Genomic DNA, 16,445 nt, shown 5'->3' on the forward strand with positions numbered 1-16,445 from the left:
TTTAAAGCCATAAAATTTACTCAAAAATAAATTATGAGCATTTATTAAATAATAATGCTCCATAAATAAAAGAAAACAATGTTGTTTTTGTGCATAACAAAAAGCTCACAAATGTGCAGTCAAAATGTAAACTAACAGACGAGCACTATAACAAGGACAGATTTCACAGCTGCTCTGTTCCCAACTTGTACTGCGTGACTGACAACCTGGAGTTTGAAATCCGCTTCGCAACCACGTCTCTTAACAGGTGCCATTTATGGTCCTTATACACAGTAAGGTAATATTACGTTGAAGCACAGTACGTATCACTCCGCGAGGCTCAGCCGTAATGCTCCGACAATCCATCAAGCGGTGCAGCTCCGTAGCTTACTAAAGTCGTACTAAAACATTTTTTGACAGATTGCTGAGCGCCGTGTTCCACATAAAATCGGTTCGCGGCCATCAAGCACAACCAGAATTCATACATAAGGCGCGCTGTCAACTTTTGAGAAAATGAAAGGATTTTAGTCCGTGCAGCACCTCTGGGCTGCATGGCGTTAGCGTGGTTAGCTCGTTAGCGTGGTTAGCTAGCTAACACGTTGACGCCGTCCAGCCCCACGCACGGGGCGATGCGCAGTAACTCGTTAACGGATTTGCCGTGTCCATCTTGTCGCTTCCTGCAGGTGAAGCGATGGGGGAGGAGGGGGAGTTGTGTTCAGTGAAGGAGAGGCGAGGCCGAGTAACGTTGCGTAAAGACGAAAGTGGACGAAAGAGAGGCAAACTTGCGGCTCCGCAAGTATAATTATAACGTAACATAGACTATATCGATATAAAGGATATTGTCACATCTTATATCTCGTATAAAAATATATCGATATTTTTTAAAAACTCGATATATCGCCCAGCTCTACCGTGAACATCGGCGGCGCTCTCCTGATTCAGTAAGTGCGGCGCTGCAAACCTCCTCTGGCATCAACATCAGCTCATAAGCTGTCTGCTGGGAGCTTCATGAGCTCGGCTGGTTGAGCAGCTCCTGGAACGTCCTGGACTTGTATCCATGTAGTGCAGCAAAGACCTGGATCGTGGAGCCGTGACCAGCCACCAGTCCACCCAGATTTATTTATTCAGACAGAGATCTCGACCTCCCCCCAATGTTCAGCACAAAGTTACGCCGATGCTTCAGCTGGATCAGAAATGCTCAACAACCCTCAGCCCTGACGAGTCGTTTGTTGAATTTGGCTAATGCTAACACGAGTAACATTATTTGATTGGAAGCCAAACATCCATGTTGGCCTACTTCAGTATCACGCTGGATGTGAGCGAGCAGCAGCAGGACCGCAGCTCCCGATGCTGCAAAAAGGCTGTCAGTCACACATTAGTGTCACATGATCAGGTGTGCCCTGATATTTTGCTTTCCCACAGGTACAAAACCTTTAAAAGCCGTTGCTGTAAGGGAACAGAGAGAAACTGTCTGTGACCTGAGAACTTCCTCGGACTGTTACAGGAAGCGGGTCGTGTTAGAGTTAGCCGACAGGTTTCTCAAAGTGCTTCTTTATTTTGTTTCAGACACGTGCGTCAGACATACAAAGCACCGACACGGGGCCACGTGACCTCGATATTGCTGCCACGATAAAATCACGGAGGAAAATCTTCCTGAAGCGCACAAAAAGCAGTCAGTCAGATTACCTGTGAACGTCTGTCGGTCTGCCGTGATAAGACCGTGCAGGTGGTTCAGGTTCACCTCCAAATGGAAATAATCTGATATATTTTCAGACACTTAGTCTGCAGCTCTGCGTCTGATCGCGGCGCTACAGGACATTACCCACCATCCCCTGCTCCAGAACGTGTCGAGGCATCTCGTATGGAGGCAGTCTTGTAGATGTGAGACAGGAATGAAAGATAAGATGATATCGGAGCTCCCCCCTGCTGTCTGCTAGTTCGGGTTATCACAGGAAGACCACAGTTACACCTGCAGGTTACATGAAGGTGTTTGGGTTTAACCCCACAGAAATATGTCTGACTGATAAAGAATCAGGCGGGACATGCTCAGCAGAAAGACAAAGGCTTCAACCCGAGTTTAAGGTCAGGCCAGACTAAACGATGCCGAGCTGCAGGACACATGATGGAGATGTTCCTGAGTGTGTGAGTCACTCAGGAATCACTGCAGACAAATCAAGACGGTGACATCACAGGTGATGGGTTTGGCTGCGGGTGTGACGACGTCCTGAAGAACAGTCACAGCTGCACTTTATAACACAGCTGTTTACCCTGTTATTAGATTATTACCTATAAATACTCACTGAATACAAGCTGGTAACAAGAAGACACACGAGGCTGTGGCAACATTTTATGTAGTATTAGAAGTGTAACTGAAAGAAGAGATGGTTACACTGTAAGCAGTTTAAAGTACTGAGTAATTTCTGATGTTTCCCCTTTCTTACCCTGTAAGTACGCTGGAGTCGACTAACTTTGCCTAACAGTGACTGTGAAAGAAAAACCGCAGGCCGGCAGATTCTCAGGGTAGGAAACAGAGATCAGGCCTTCAAACATCGTTAACTACTCCTCTCATATCTGTGCAGGTGTGCCACTGCAGCGGGAAGGCTTTGTGTCACTGCGATGGGGTCAAAGGTCAGAAGGTGAGGTCTCCACCTGAACACACTGACACAGAACCAGGACCAGAATCAGTCTCTTGTGTTTCTGCCACATGCAATTTAAATGAAGGTGTTACTGAAGTGCATTAAGTAGGTTTAGCCGTTTTTACACTGAGGCTCACAGGTAACATGTGACCAGCAGGTGTCCAGCTGAGGGCTCTGCTCTCATGTAGGGATGGGTATCGTTTAGGTTTTATCCGATACTGGTACCAAACCGGTACTTTTGAAACGGTGCCGGTGCTTAAACGGTGCTCAAACCGGTGCTTAAAGAATGGAGAACACAAAATTGGTCCAAAACCTCTCATGTTTAACTGTTTTCCACTTTTTCTTTGGTCATTTTAGCCTTTTTGGCCAGGGTGAAGGGAGTATCTGCCATCAAACAAGAAGACAGCCGCATGTAGCTATGATGATGTTTGCTAGTTCACCTTACATGCATTAATGTAATAACGTGGTTAGCCTACTCAACGTAAATTACACACGAACAACATTAAGCTACTCACGCAGAGAAGAACGGCTGCTGCTGCATCATCATCCTCATCATTTCTGCTACACTGGCAGGGCTAGGGGCCAGGACTCTCCTCTTCGGGTTTTTGGGGATGTTGCTAACTCCGGGTCCAATAACAGGCACCACACCCGCAGTAGATGTGCTCGGTGTGAGGTCTCGCAGCAAGCTATCAAATACGGCGCATTTCTGGGCTTTTAAAAAAAACGCTATGCGTCGCCAGGTGTTTCATCAGATTCTTGGTGTTACCTCCTTTGACAGTATCACAGTATCAGCTTAAAGCACTTGTTGCTGCTGAGTTTGCATCTTTTGCTGTGAAGTACAGCCAGACTTTGACCGCTTCGCCTTGGACATTTTTAATCTGTAGCTCTGCTCTAAAAGAATGTACGTACCTGGACCCGCCTACTATCCTTGGAAACGTAAAATGATTGGCTAGAATCCAAAGTGTGTCACAGCTCAGGAAATAAAAGCACCGAAATAAAGCACCGAAATGTGCGCTGCTTTTCGGTCTGGTTACTACCGTTTATGTCAGAACACCGGATACCGGTACCCATCCCTACACTCATGGTCTCGTGGCAGATTAACTCGAACTCAAGTCCAAACTGTTTAACCTTGAGTGACGACCAACAGACTGAAGGAGGCCGTCATTAGGCTGAAAACCTAAAAGAATCCAGTCAGAGAAACTCTGGGAAGAATGAGCGCTCTGAGCAGCGACACCAGAAGATCTGGAAGATGACAGAAGGGATGCAAAACAAAGTGCACAAGTATCCGCAGAGTTTTGCGAGGTACAGAAAAGACGGCCACGTCAGTCAGCTGATCCTGGAGCAGCCTTTCAGCCACAAACACGCTGCAGCTGCTGCAGGACCTGCAGAGCAGCTCAGGAAGCAGCGGTGATGACTGCGGGTTTAGATATAAACTTTATATACTGCATATAGATATAAAGTTTGATCTAAAGTGGCCATACACACTTACAATAAATCCACACCTGAGCACACACCTGTCATATTCAATCATTTTATGAAACTGATGCTGACCAGTCTGACGGGTCTTAGATCTACATCCCTGCTGGTTCTTGCAGCTCTGAAGTGGCTTCATTTTTCATCTTTGGTGAAGTTTTGTCTGTTGTTTCCGACCAATGAGTGCAGCTCGCTCTGTGGTTTTTGTATTCCAGCTGCGTGCCACGCCCCTTTTCAGTGTCCATGTTAGAACGACCTGCAGATAGGACACACTTGTGCATCCTCCTGCGGCCTCCTCTCTCCTCCGGATGCATTTTGGAAACCGGGACGTTCCCCATCATGGAGCGCCGATGTCAGATTCACAGAGGAGGCGTCGGCCAATCGCTGATGAATATCTTGCAGTAGCCCCTCCCTCTGATTATTATGGAGGAAAATAGAGCGGAGCTGATGGATGTGCCAGGTGATGAAGGGCTGCTGATGTGGTCTCTGATCCTCTGATGTGATCAGTTTACCAGTTCCAGCTCGGATCGGGTTGTTTTTCATGATTTTGTGATTTCGCCTGAAACAAACTTTTCAGTTTTTGCTGCTTTAAATGGCGTCAAGTCTCCGAGCTGCGGCTCACCAGAGCGTGCAGGTCGGAGCCGGGCTGCAGGGAACTCTGCGGTCCTTTGTGTCTCACGCACCTGAGACCACCCAGGTGTGAGCTCTGCGATCACGGGCGTGTTCACGAGGAGAAAGAAAGAAAGGCCGGTTCCTCTCTGCTGAGCGTGAAATGTCCCTTTGTTATTCCCGGCACCTGAGTGCCCGGAGGCCACAACCAGGATCGACTCTGCTGCTCTCTGCTGCCCCTCTGTGGACAGCAGGTGAGCTGACTTACCTGAACTCTCTGATTCTGTCAACAGGGTGAAAAAGGTTTCCCCGGGGAAACTGGTCTTCCTGGAAACGTTGGCTATCCTGGAAAAGAGGGCGATCAGGGCAAACTAGGAGAAAAGGTAACAGACATCTCCTCTTTCTTCTTCTTATTGTCATATCGAGTCCCTGCACAGTCCTCTTTACACTTGTTTTTATTATATTACATTTTATCACAAAGTTTCTTTTTAAATGGAAATCCCATCATTAAACATCCAAGTTTGTAGGTTTAAAATCACATTTCAGTACGTGGTCAGTTTCACACTCGTGAAAATAAACGCTGTGTTTTAGTGTAAAACTGAGGAGGAGGTGAGAGTGAGTCTGACTCAATCACTACTTTCTGTTTGGAGCAGTCACATGACAGCTCAGTCACATGACGTGTCAGGTCCTGATGCTGCTCTGATTCCTGATCATTGACCATGTCACAGCTTTCTCACTGTGAACCCAGAGTTGAATGGAGATCATTTAATGTTTTCTTCTTCTTTTGCTTAGGGTGAACTGGGACCTGCAGGAAGTCCGGGTCTGAAGGGTTCCCGGGTATGACGGCCTTTACTGTTTATCCCACTGAACCTTTCCTGTTTTGGCTGCTTCCACGTCAGAGTCATAGATGGGACCGTATCTGGATGAAAGCTCAGTTATCAGATAAAACAAGCTGGCACAGATGCTAATGCTAATCAGAGCTCACTACCATCCAGATAAATGCTCAAGCTTCACCTAAGCTCTCGCTCAGCCTTCGTAGACGGTCTGTTGCTACAGTAACCTCACAGCGGCCGAGTTATTGGTCATTAAAAATGCTCCGATAGGTTCCAACAGCACAAACACGGCCCAGAGGTTCAGGTGAAGCCAGCTGGCAGCTAGTAGTGGGGGAGGTCATTTTGATTTTTTTAAGCCTAAACTTTCCCTGATTTTAGCATCATTTCAGACACATTTACCAAAAAATGTCCTGCTGACGTTGTTCTGAACTTCTCAAACCATCAGGGTTTGCAGGGAGAACCAGGTTTCCCAGGACCTCCGGGACTGCCGGTACGGACGCTCACCACACACAGAACACATTAAACATACAGCACAGTAGACTGTAGGCTCCATACCTATTAGATCCTAGTACGTATGGAAGTAACATGAAGAATATGTAATGATGATAATAAAGTTTAACTTAACATTTAATACATTTCTGGATGCATTTATTTCTCAGGGACTGCACGGACACGAAGGACCGCTCGGTCAACCAGGAATCCCAGGATGCAACGGGACGAAGGTAGAAATGATGGCTTGGCAGAAGGCAGATCGAATAATCTTTTTTTCTCTCATCTCCGGAGTTTTATATTCCTCTCTTCCTGTGCTCGCCGATGTATAACCGCCTGAGCCTCACACTCTCATCCCTGCAGCTAGTTATAGACCAGCTGTGGAAAACTGTAAAAAAACAGTGATTTGCAAATGTTACAGATGCACATTTTATTCACAACAGAGCAAAACTAAGAGAATTTAGCGTTTTCATTTTGAATTTGTCTGAAAAAGGCAATAAAAGTCCGTCACAGCCGCTGATACTAAAATGAAACAGCTGGAGGGACAACAGGCAAAGAAGAACGTTTTGCAGATGCAGAGGTGCATCAACCTGCAAAAAACTAGATCTGCAAACTATTTCACAATGTTTGAATGTCAATGAAAACAATGATGCGGATGTTAAATATCTCGTCAACAAAACGTTAAAAGATTCTAAGGCTGAGAATCAGTGTTGGATGTGCGTGATCGTCAGGCCTTCACGCAGCACGGCATTAACTGCAGACACGATTGTGCGCTGGAAATTAGTGCACGCGCTCAGAAACGCTTCCAGAAATCAGCCACCATCCACACATGCAGGTTAAAGCTGCAGAAAAGAAGCCGCGGTGACCATGATTAATCCTGTGGTGGCTTATTATAAACACAGAAGCTGGCTTACCCAGTATGTTCAAGGCTGTTATTCTGAAACCTTTACAGGAACTTGCCAACAATTAAATTGAACTTTTTCATCTTTTTGACAAGCTGTTTAAAAAGCTAGTTACGGCAATAACACTGGGCAGGGAGATATACTTGTGTAGAGTCACGATCATTTTTGAACAACACATATCAAGGACTTTCAGGTTTTCCAAAGCTTTCCAGGCTGTGATCAGCATCAAAAGCAGTCTCGGAGAGTGTTTCCTATCAAAATGAATCATCCGATCGTACCCACACACACAAATGTGACTCATGTCTTTCAGGGGGATGCTGGTTTTCCAGGGCATCCTGGACTTCCTGGACCTGCAGGCAGGCGGGTGAGTCACTGTCTATACACAGTTAAAAATAGGCTAAGCTAACTGTGTGTGTGAAGCTAAAGCTGTGAGTGTTCACGTGTTTCAGGGGCGTGATGGTCCTCGGGGCATGAAGGTAAGCATTGACACCTGAATGCTGTAATGAAGAAGATGGATTTGAAGATGGCTGATTTGATCTGTGATGGTTTCTTTTGACAAAGGTTCCTCTGACTCTGTTTCAGGGAGAGACGAGAGTGTTCCCCGAGACTCAGGATATAAAAGGAGCACGAGGACCACCGGGACCAAAAGGCGCCACAGTCAGATATTTGATTTTTATGAAATAAAGAATAAAATCAAGTGAAGTTCATCGTTTTCCAAATGAATGTCTCCACCAAACCCTTTATAGCAGGGGTCAGCAACCTTTCTGATGACGAGTGCATCTAAAATTTGCTCAGCAGTCAGTGTGCCATATGATGCATTAGCAACAAATTTAATAATGCTCTATATTAACAGTTACACACTATATAGAACAACTATATAGAATCATGTTTGTTCGCAGATGTTGGCAGCTGTCAGCGAATAGTTATCAGCTATTTTGAAACAAAAAAAGACTTTTTATCCATAACAGCAAATGAACTGAACAACAGAAAATACAAATGCTATTTCTGGTCTCCTCACAACAATGATAAGAAAAATAAAATGAGCCAATATGGCATGTTTGTTAATACAGAGACACACATGTTACTGTGATCTGTGGTCTCCGAGTGTCCAGCATTCAGAGGCTGCCTGAAGAAGAAGAGGCAGCTGCAGCGTAACGACAGAATAACTCCAGCTCTGTGTCTGTTCCATTGTAGCTGAAGTTCGGGACAAACTGTTCCTTCTCAGCTCAACACAAAACGCGTAATAATTTCTCTGAATACGAGACGATTCCGTCTTTTTACAGGACGGTTGGCAACTCTACTAACTGACCTTATGAATAAAATAAAGTTCACTATCAGTGACATCATAGCACCCACCCAGCTGTATAAAAACTCGTCATGCTAGCTCACGCAGTACGAGTTATTGTAACTGACTGTAAAAAGTCAGCACAATGAAAATAAACTAAACTTGGTTTATATCTGACCCAGACAGACTGCAGGTCATAACTTCTTACCTGAAGTTCAGTTCACCTGACACTCAGAGCGGCGGCCGCCTCGGGTCTCTCCTCCTCCTCCTGCCTCCCCTTCCCTCATCCACCTGTTGCCTCAGTGGAAGCTCCGCCACAGCCACCAGCAAACAACTGAGTTATTGTTACACATCGACCAGCATCTGGCCAATCCACCACCTCTCACTGTTACAAAAATAAAATAAAATAAAAAAAGTCATCGGCCCATAAAAACGAAAAATCACCGTCGACCCACCGAGCAAATACCCGGTATGCCTGATGGCCAATCCAGCTGTGGTCATGCCATCAGTTAACCCTTCGGCAATCCTGGGCACGCGTGCCAGGGCTGCCGATCCCTGCCTTGCTTGATCATTTTGAACAGTCTGATCAGTTGGTTCGCAGACTGAATCCAGCCGGCTGGACCAAATTCTGTTCAATCTTAAGATGCTTTCTATCATGAGCATTATCATCAGATTAGCTGGTATAAAGTTTGCTCTGACTGGCTGTGGAACTGTTTGTGTGTTCCAGGGGCTCAGTGGGGATCCAGGTGAACCCGGCGTGACAGGATCACCAGGATTCGATGGATTTCCTGTATGCTTTGAACATCCACCTTATTCAAACATTAATTGTGCTCAGTAGTTCAGGGAGCTGACATCTCATGTTTTTTTTTTTCCAGGGAATTCCAGGTCTTCCAGGGTTGAGAGGAGAAAAGGTTAGTGGGGTAACAGTAAACTGAACTAGGAGCAGTTTCTGATTCAGAAAAACGATTCTTACACACTTGGCTTGACGTCAGGATTCGCTTTTGGTTTCGTTTTTGTTTTTTGGGAGAAGCTGCTGTGGTGGTTCATGTGACAGCACCAGTCATACGTTAACACGGAAACCATGAAGTAACTTCTGTCTCTGTTTTTGGTTCAGGGTCAGGAAGGTCCCAGTCCAGTGATCCCAGGTCCACAAGGACAGAAGGTGGGGATGGGAGTATGGTCTGCATTTACAAACTACGACGTGCTCTGGTTTTATACTGTGTCTAACCTGTGAAACGCCATCATCTTCATCACCATCCCTTTCACCTTCACCACCATCAGCTGTGTTTGGTTTTAGGGTGACCGGGGACCTCCAGGAGTTCCTGGGCCAAAAGGAATCAAACTGTATGCCGAGGGACCCAAAGAGCTGAAGGTCTGTCTGTCTCTGAGGGGGTCTGTCAGTCTCTCTGTGGGTCTGTCAGTCGCTCTGTGGGTCTGTCTGTCGCTCTGTGGGTCTGTCTGTCGCTCTGTGGGTCTGTCAGTCGCTCTGTGGGTCTGTCTGTCTCTGAGGGGGTCTGTCAGTCTCTCTGTGGGTCTGTCTGTCTCTCTGTGGGTCTGTCTGTCTCTGTGGGTCTGTCTGTCTCTCTGTGGGTCTGTCAGTCGCTCTGTGGGTCTGTCAGTCTCTCTGTGGGTCTGTCTGTCTCTCTATGGGTCTGTCTGTCTCTGTGGGTCTGTCAGTCGCTCTGTGGGTCTGTCAGTCGCTCTGTGGGTCTGTCTGTCGCTCTGTGGGTCTGTCTGTCTCTCTGTGGGTCTGTCTGTCGCTCTGTGGGTCTGTCAGTCGCTCTGTGGGTCTGTCTGTCTCTGTGGGTCTGTCTGTCTCTCTGTGGGTCTGTCAGTCGCTCTGTGGGTCTGTCAGTCTCTCTGTGGGTCTGTCTGTCTCTCTATGGGTCTGTCAGTCTCTCTGTGGGTCTGTCTGTCTCTCTGTGGGTCTGTCTGTCTCTGTGGGTCTGTCTGTCTCTCTGTGGGTCTGTCAGTCGCTCTGTGGGTCTGTCAGTCTCTCTGTGGGTCTGTCTGTCTCTCTATGGGTCTGTCTGTCTCTGTGGGTCTGTCAGTCGCTCTGTGGGTCTGTCAGTCGCTCTGTGGGTCTGTCTGTCGCTCTGTGGGTCTGTCTGTCTCTCTGTGGGTCTGTCTGTCGCTCTGTGGGTCTGTCTGTCTCTCTGTGGGTCTGTCAGTCGCTCTGTGGGTCTGTCTGTCGCTCTGTGGGTCTGTCTGTTGCTCTGTGGGTCTGTCAGTCGCTCTGTGGGTCTGTCTGTCTCTCTGTGGGTCTGTCTGTCGCTCTGTGGGTCTGTCAGTCGCTCTGTGGGTCTGTCTGTCGCTCTGTGGGTCTGTCAGTCGCTCTGTGGGTCTGTCTCTCTGTGGGTCTGTCAGTCGCTCTGTGGGTCTGTCTGTCGCTCTGTCTGTCTGTCACTTTGTCAGTTTCTCTTGGGCTTCTCTGATGTGCTTTTGTTTTACAGGGAGAACCAGGTGACAGTGGAGAAAAAGGTTGTCCTGGTCGTCGCGTAAGTGTCAAATTGTTGGCCTGGGCTAATCATAAACTTTTTTTAAGCCAAAAAAACTATAAATTATTATTCTGTGAATTTTTATTTTTAAGTGATGAGCGCTTTTGTTTTCTCCTCCAGGGTAACCCTGGGAGGTTGGGGATTAAAGGAGAGAATGGGGAGAAAGGTGACACTGGCTCCCTGGTAGGAACAACAAAGACATGTAGTCCCGTCTTCAATTTTAAGTCACATTTCTTTATAGGAATATAAACCTGGAACATGTTTGTGTTTCAGGGTAAACCAGGGAAGGATGGACTCCGTGGAGAGCTTGAAGAACAGGTAACAACCCGCTGAGTCAGTTTGTTTTCAACATTTGGCCCACTTGAGACTATCAAAATAAAACAGGAAGGCCTCCATCTTCATTATACCATCCACTGTGTGCAGTGTACCAGAAGCACTGGCAGCAAACAGCCCACAGCGTGATGCTACCGCCACCATGCTAATCCTGTCCCTTTATCTACCAGCTCTAGTTAATTTGCTGGACTTGTCATGATAAAAGACATCAGAACTTTCACTTATAAAAACATTTAAGTTTATATATCTGTGTTTAAATCTGTATGTCTACAGGGAGACCCGGGAGATCCTGGGTTTCTCGGACCTCCAGGTGTCGATGGAGACATGGTGAGTACTGGATGAGACACAGAATGCATTACTGCATTACTGCAGTGCTGCAGCCAGCGCGGTGTCATTTTACGGTACTGTTTATGTTTCCAGGGAGAGAAAGGTGACCGTGGTCCTCCGGGCACTCCGGGAGATGTGAGTCTCTTTTTTCTGTACATATCACAGGAACAGTTGCCAGATCGTCTAAAGTTAGTGCAGTCCTTCTCAAATAGTGGGGCAACCACCCCCTCCACCCCCACAGGTGGGATGCCGGTGTGATGATGCGTGTGCAGCGCTCGCCTTCACTGCCAAACTGATGCACGTTAAATGTAGTTTAGAGAGCTGCAGTACTAGTACATGCACTTTCTAATAAAGGTACAGTTTGTTTTAAGTTGATCAGTTTTTCTTTCCTTTTTCTTTTTTGTTGTCTTTAAAGTTAATAAGGAAACAATGTCATGCAGAGATGTACTTAAAATAACAATTCAATAGAGAAATGATACTATTTCAAGTCGCGGGGGTGGGGGGTTCCTCTTGCTAAGGGGGGCGGGGCCTGTGAAGCACTAAGTCTTGAGTCCATGAGGACTGGCTCCGTTTTGGAGTCAGCCCCAAATGGACATTAGAGGAACTGCAGGTTTTCAGACTTCATTTTTCAGCCCTGAAGGTTGATGCTTGGTTTTGAATCCATAATCTGTGTTTGTGTTACTTTTAACTTTTTTATAAACCAGATGGTGTGGAAGAGGATTTATCTGAAAGGCCAGCCTGGTTTTCCCGGGCCCCGGGGGCCCCCAGGAGCTTCTGGAGTACAAGGTGAATTTAATTTCCCAAGTAATGTTTTACTTATGAAATATTATATTTATATTATACTGTATGTTATATACTTATATTCTGTGACTGTCAAAGCAACGACCTGAGTTGTGTTTGTAATCAGATTACATTGAGAGGTTCATGCCGCTATCATTTCAGACTTTTTCTCTCACCTGTTTCAGGATACATCGGTTTACCTGGAGAAAAGGGCGAGCCAGGTAAAGTCTGACTATTCTCTCTCTCTGTCCCTCATGTAATCCATCATGGTGTTAATCCAGAGACCACCTTTGTATCTAAGCTGCGTTAGTCTGGCTACAGCTTTGCTCTGCTGGGGTCTCGCTCCAAAACAGGCCTGTGCTGCCGAATATGACTGATGGTGAAAGTAACAGTGTCTTTTAGTTCAAGCTGGCTAAACTGCAGTGGATGGATTACACCCGACATCCACCAGATTTCCTGCAACTTTATTTGATTGCTGATATTTTTGGAATGTTTTGATCAAAATGAAAAAGGTTTCAACAGAGAAACCGTGAGACTTCACTTGGTGGGAAACATATATTATTATTATTATTATTATCTATTATATATATAAAATGAAAATTTATTCTGTTTTCGTCAGTCTTGTCTGATATTGTCTGTTTAGCTGCAGCTGAAAAAAAAATAGCTGCTGGTGCCCGTTTCCAAAATAAAAGCCTTTTTAAAGGCTGACACTTTACTCAGGCACAAAGAAATATAAATTATATAATAATTTATAATATTCAAGGTTATCAGAAGCTGTTCTTTGGTGACAGTCTGCCATCCTCCACTCCAGGTGTTCCTTTACCTGGTCCTCCGGGGATACAGGGACCACCTGGATCATTTGGACCAAAAGGAGACCGAGGAGAAGAGGGCCCCTCCACTGCTGGCCCCACAGGCCTGACTGGAAAGCCAGGACTTCAGGGTGCTATCGGAGAGCCCGGAGAACCAGGAATACCAGGTGATGTTTCATTTTAAACATGTGGTGTCCCTCAGGGAAGCATCCCGGACCCTCTGACGTTTGTCTTTGAAGCTTAAAGAGAATAAAGACGAGAAATTAAAAGAGTACATTACTGAACCGCAGCACTACCAGCTGCTGAAAGTCCGTCTGGTTTAATGTGTCTCTTGTAACTGCCAGACTACCTCGAGGGAGGCGCAGGACTGCCAGGACCTAAAGGTTTGAAGGGCTCGATGGGACCTCTTGGAGAAAAAGGCACGAGAGGACAGAAGGGTGAGAGAGCTGGAGTTGTGCATCATGTAGGGATGGGTATCGTTTAGGTTTTATCCGATACCGGTGCCAAACCGGTACTTTTGAAATGGTGCCGGTGCTCAAACCGGTGCTTAAAGAATGGAGAACACAAAATTGGTCCAAAAACCTCTCATGTTCAGCTGTTTTTTGTAAAAAGATAACAATGTTAGCCTTTTCTGCAGCTATGGGGCATATATGGTATCACTCTTGGCTGGAAGCAGTGCTTAAACAATGGAAAAAAACACAAACTTTGTCCTAAACCTCTCATGTTTAGCTGTTTTCCACTTTTTCTTTGGTCATTTTAGCCTTTTTGGCCAGGGTGAAGGGAGTATCTGCCATCAAACAAGAGGACAGCCGCATGTAGCTATGATGATGTTTGCTAGTTCACCTTACATGCATTAATGTAATAACGTGGTTAGCCTACTCAAAGTAAATTACACACGAACAACATTAAGCTACTCACGCAGAGAAGAACGGCTGCTGCTGCATCATCATCCTCATCATTTCTGCTACACTGGCAGGGCTAGGGGCCAGGACTCTCCTCTTCGGGTTCTTGGGGGATGTTGCTAAATCCGGGTCCGATAACAGGCAACCCACCCGCAGTAGATGTGCTCGGTGTGAGGTCTCGCAGCAAGCTATCAAATACGGCGCATTTCTGGGCTTTTTAAAAAAACGCTATGCGTCGCCAGGTGTTTCATCAGATTCTTGGTGTTACCTCCTTTGACAGTATCACAGTATCAGCTTAAAGCACTTGTTGCTGCTGAGTTTGCATCTTTTGCTGTGAAGTACAGCCAGACTTTGACCGCTTCGCCTTGGACATTTTTAGTCTGTAGCTCTGCTCTAAAAGAATGTACGTACCTGGACCCGCCTACTATCCTCGGAAACGTAAAATGATTGGCTAGAATCCAAAGTGAATCACAGCTCAGGAAAAAATACAGCACCGAAATGTGCGCTGCTTTTCGGTCTGGTTACTATTGTTTATGTCAGAACCGGTGCCATCATGGCACCGGATACCGGTACCCATCCCTAGCGTCATGTGATATAAACGTCATGTTTGTTTGGCCCGATGTGGACACGTGTTTCACATCAGGGTTTAATGCGAAGAATTTCTACATGGAGGTGGGAATGAGATGTTTGATTTTTGAAGACCCAAAATAAAACTTGAGAAATCTCTTCCAGTACAGCTGAGCCAAACCAAAGACATCAAAGTCGTCCTGTTTATGTTGAGACAAAGCCAACCACAAAATAAACTCGGGTTTTTCATCCAGACTCATCACAGCTTCATTACTACTGATACAATAAACCTGTTTAAATAAAATCCAGAAATATTTTCCATAGTACAGTTTTTTCTTTGTTTATTTTCTAAGAAGTTTGACTTCCTGGTGCGTTTGTCATGATTCATTTAAAAACCGACTGCTTGGTGTTTACTAGGTGAGAAGGGGCAGATGTGTTTTACCTGTCCTGTTAATTCCACTGAGCCTGGACCCCCAGGTACAAAAGGAGAGAAAGGGGATATCGGGCTGCCAGGTAAGAACAGCAGCACCTGTGTTAGCCAAGTTAACAGATGAAATGTTAGTTTTTAGTTGTTTGATATAATCCTAGCTGCCACACAATGGAAACCATGATATTTTAAATACATAATAATGTCATAAATAACTCATCTTAACTGTCTACCTCTGTGATGTCTGGTTCCAGGCTCAGCTGGTTTTCCTGGATTTAAAGGTGGCAAAGGAGTGAAAGGTCCTGGAGGACAACCTGGTCCACAGGTGAGGGAAGCATCGCCTCAGCGTGTACAGATTTCATCCCCTCATATGGGCTGAACCCAAACCTTCTGGGACCCTCAAACTTTGACTGTTGCCAGTAGATCCTGTAATTATGAGTAAGTGTGAGTCAGTTTCACATACTGTTTGAACCTCACTTGTTATCAGGGTTCACTGGGGTTCCCTGGCTACCGGGGGTTCCCAGGACCTCCTGGTGACCCAGGCATCATGACGAGGGTGGGGCAGAAGGGTGAGGAGGGATCACTGGGAGATCCGGGACAACTGGGATCCCAGGGAAGTGATGGACCTCCAGGAGTTCAAGGATCAAAAGGTCTTCAGGGAGCAAAAGGAGACGATGTGAGTAATCACGGTTTTCTTCAGTCTGCCGCAGACTCGAATGTATTTACTCAGTACTGTAAGTAACTGAGGGAGTTTACTTTACTTTGTGTGGATCAGATGTACAAGTCTTGTGCCTCAAGTCTCATTTCTTTTGATTTTGTTTGCAAGGATTCAGACTTGTACATTTTAAGCCAGTCGTGTTGGAGGTTTGTCAGAATTGATGAAATTATGAGTCCAGAAAAGTACCATCAGGTTTCGATTCACCACAAAATACCCTCTGAACCATCTTTATGGCCACAGCTTCATTGTTCAGCACGTCAATGATCCCAAACCACAGCAAGCTGATTCAACAAGACATGGATCGGCCTCCCCAGAGCCCGGACCTCAGCATCATTGAAGCAGCGTGGGCTCATCCAGACAGGCAGAAACATCCAAAGATGTGAGAATGTCCTGGAGAAGCCTGGAGAACTATCGGGGCGACTGTGGTTCAGGGGCTTGGGAAGCTCATCTTGTAACCGGTTCGATCCCCAGCTCTGTCTGTCCTGGTCGTTCACCTGCCGCCTGCTGGTGCTGGCCAGAGGGGCCGACGGCGCGATATGGCAGCCTCGCTTCTTAGAGTTCACACTGCTGAAGAATAAAGGCGGTCATAACAAATATTCACTTTCAAGCTCGTTTCAATTATATTGGAATTTTTTGTATGTTTGCACAATTCAATAAATCTCTGCACGTATTTTCCATTTTCCTGCAAAAACAAGGAAAACAACAGGGAGTGACTCAAGACTTTTGCACAGTACTGCTTTGCTATATATTACAAAATAATGTATCAGTTAACCAACTGAACTGATAATAAGACTGCGTCTGACTATGATTCTCTCCTTGTTCCACATTCACAGATGGATTCATAAAATCATAAAGTTAGATCCCAACTACAACACAGG

Source organism: Diplotaxodon limnothrissa, linkage group LG14 (genome assembly GCF_057381915.1).
Source record: "Diplotaxodon limnothrissa isolate DT_005_m linkage group LG14, D_limnothrissa_male_GT1.1, whole genome shotgun sequence".
Lineage (NCBI taxonomy): Eukaryota > Metazoa > Chordata > Actinopteri > Cichliformes > Cichlidae > Diplotaxodon > Diplotaxodon limnothrissa.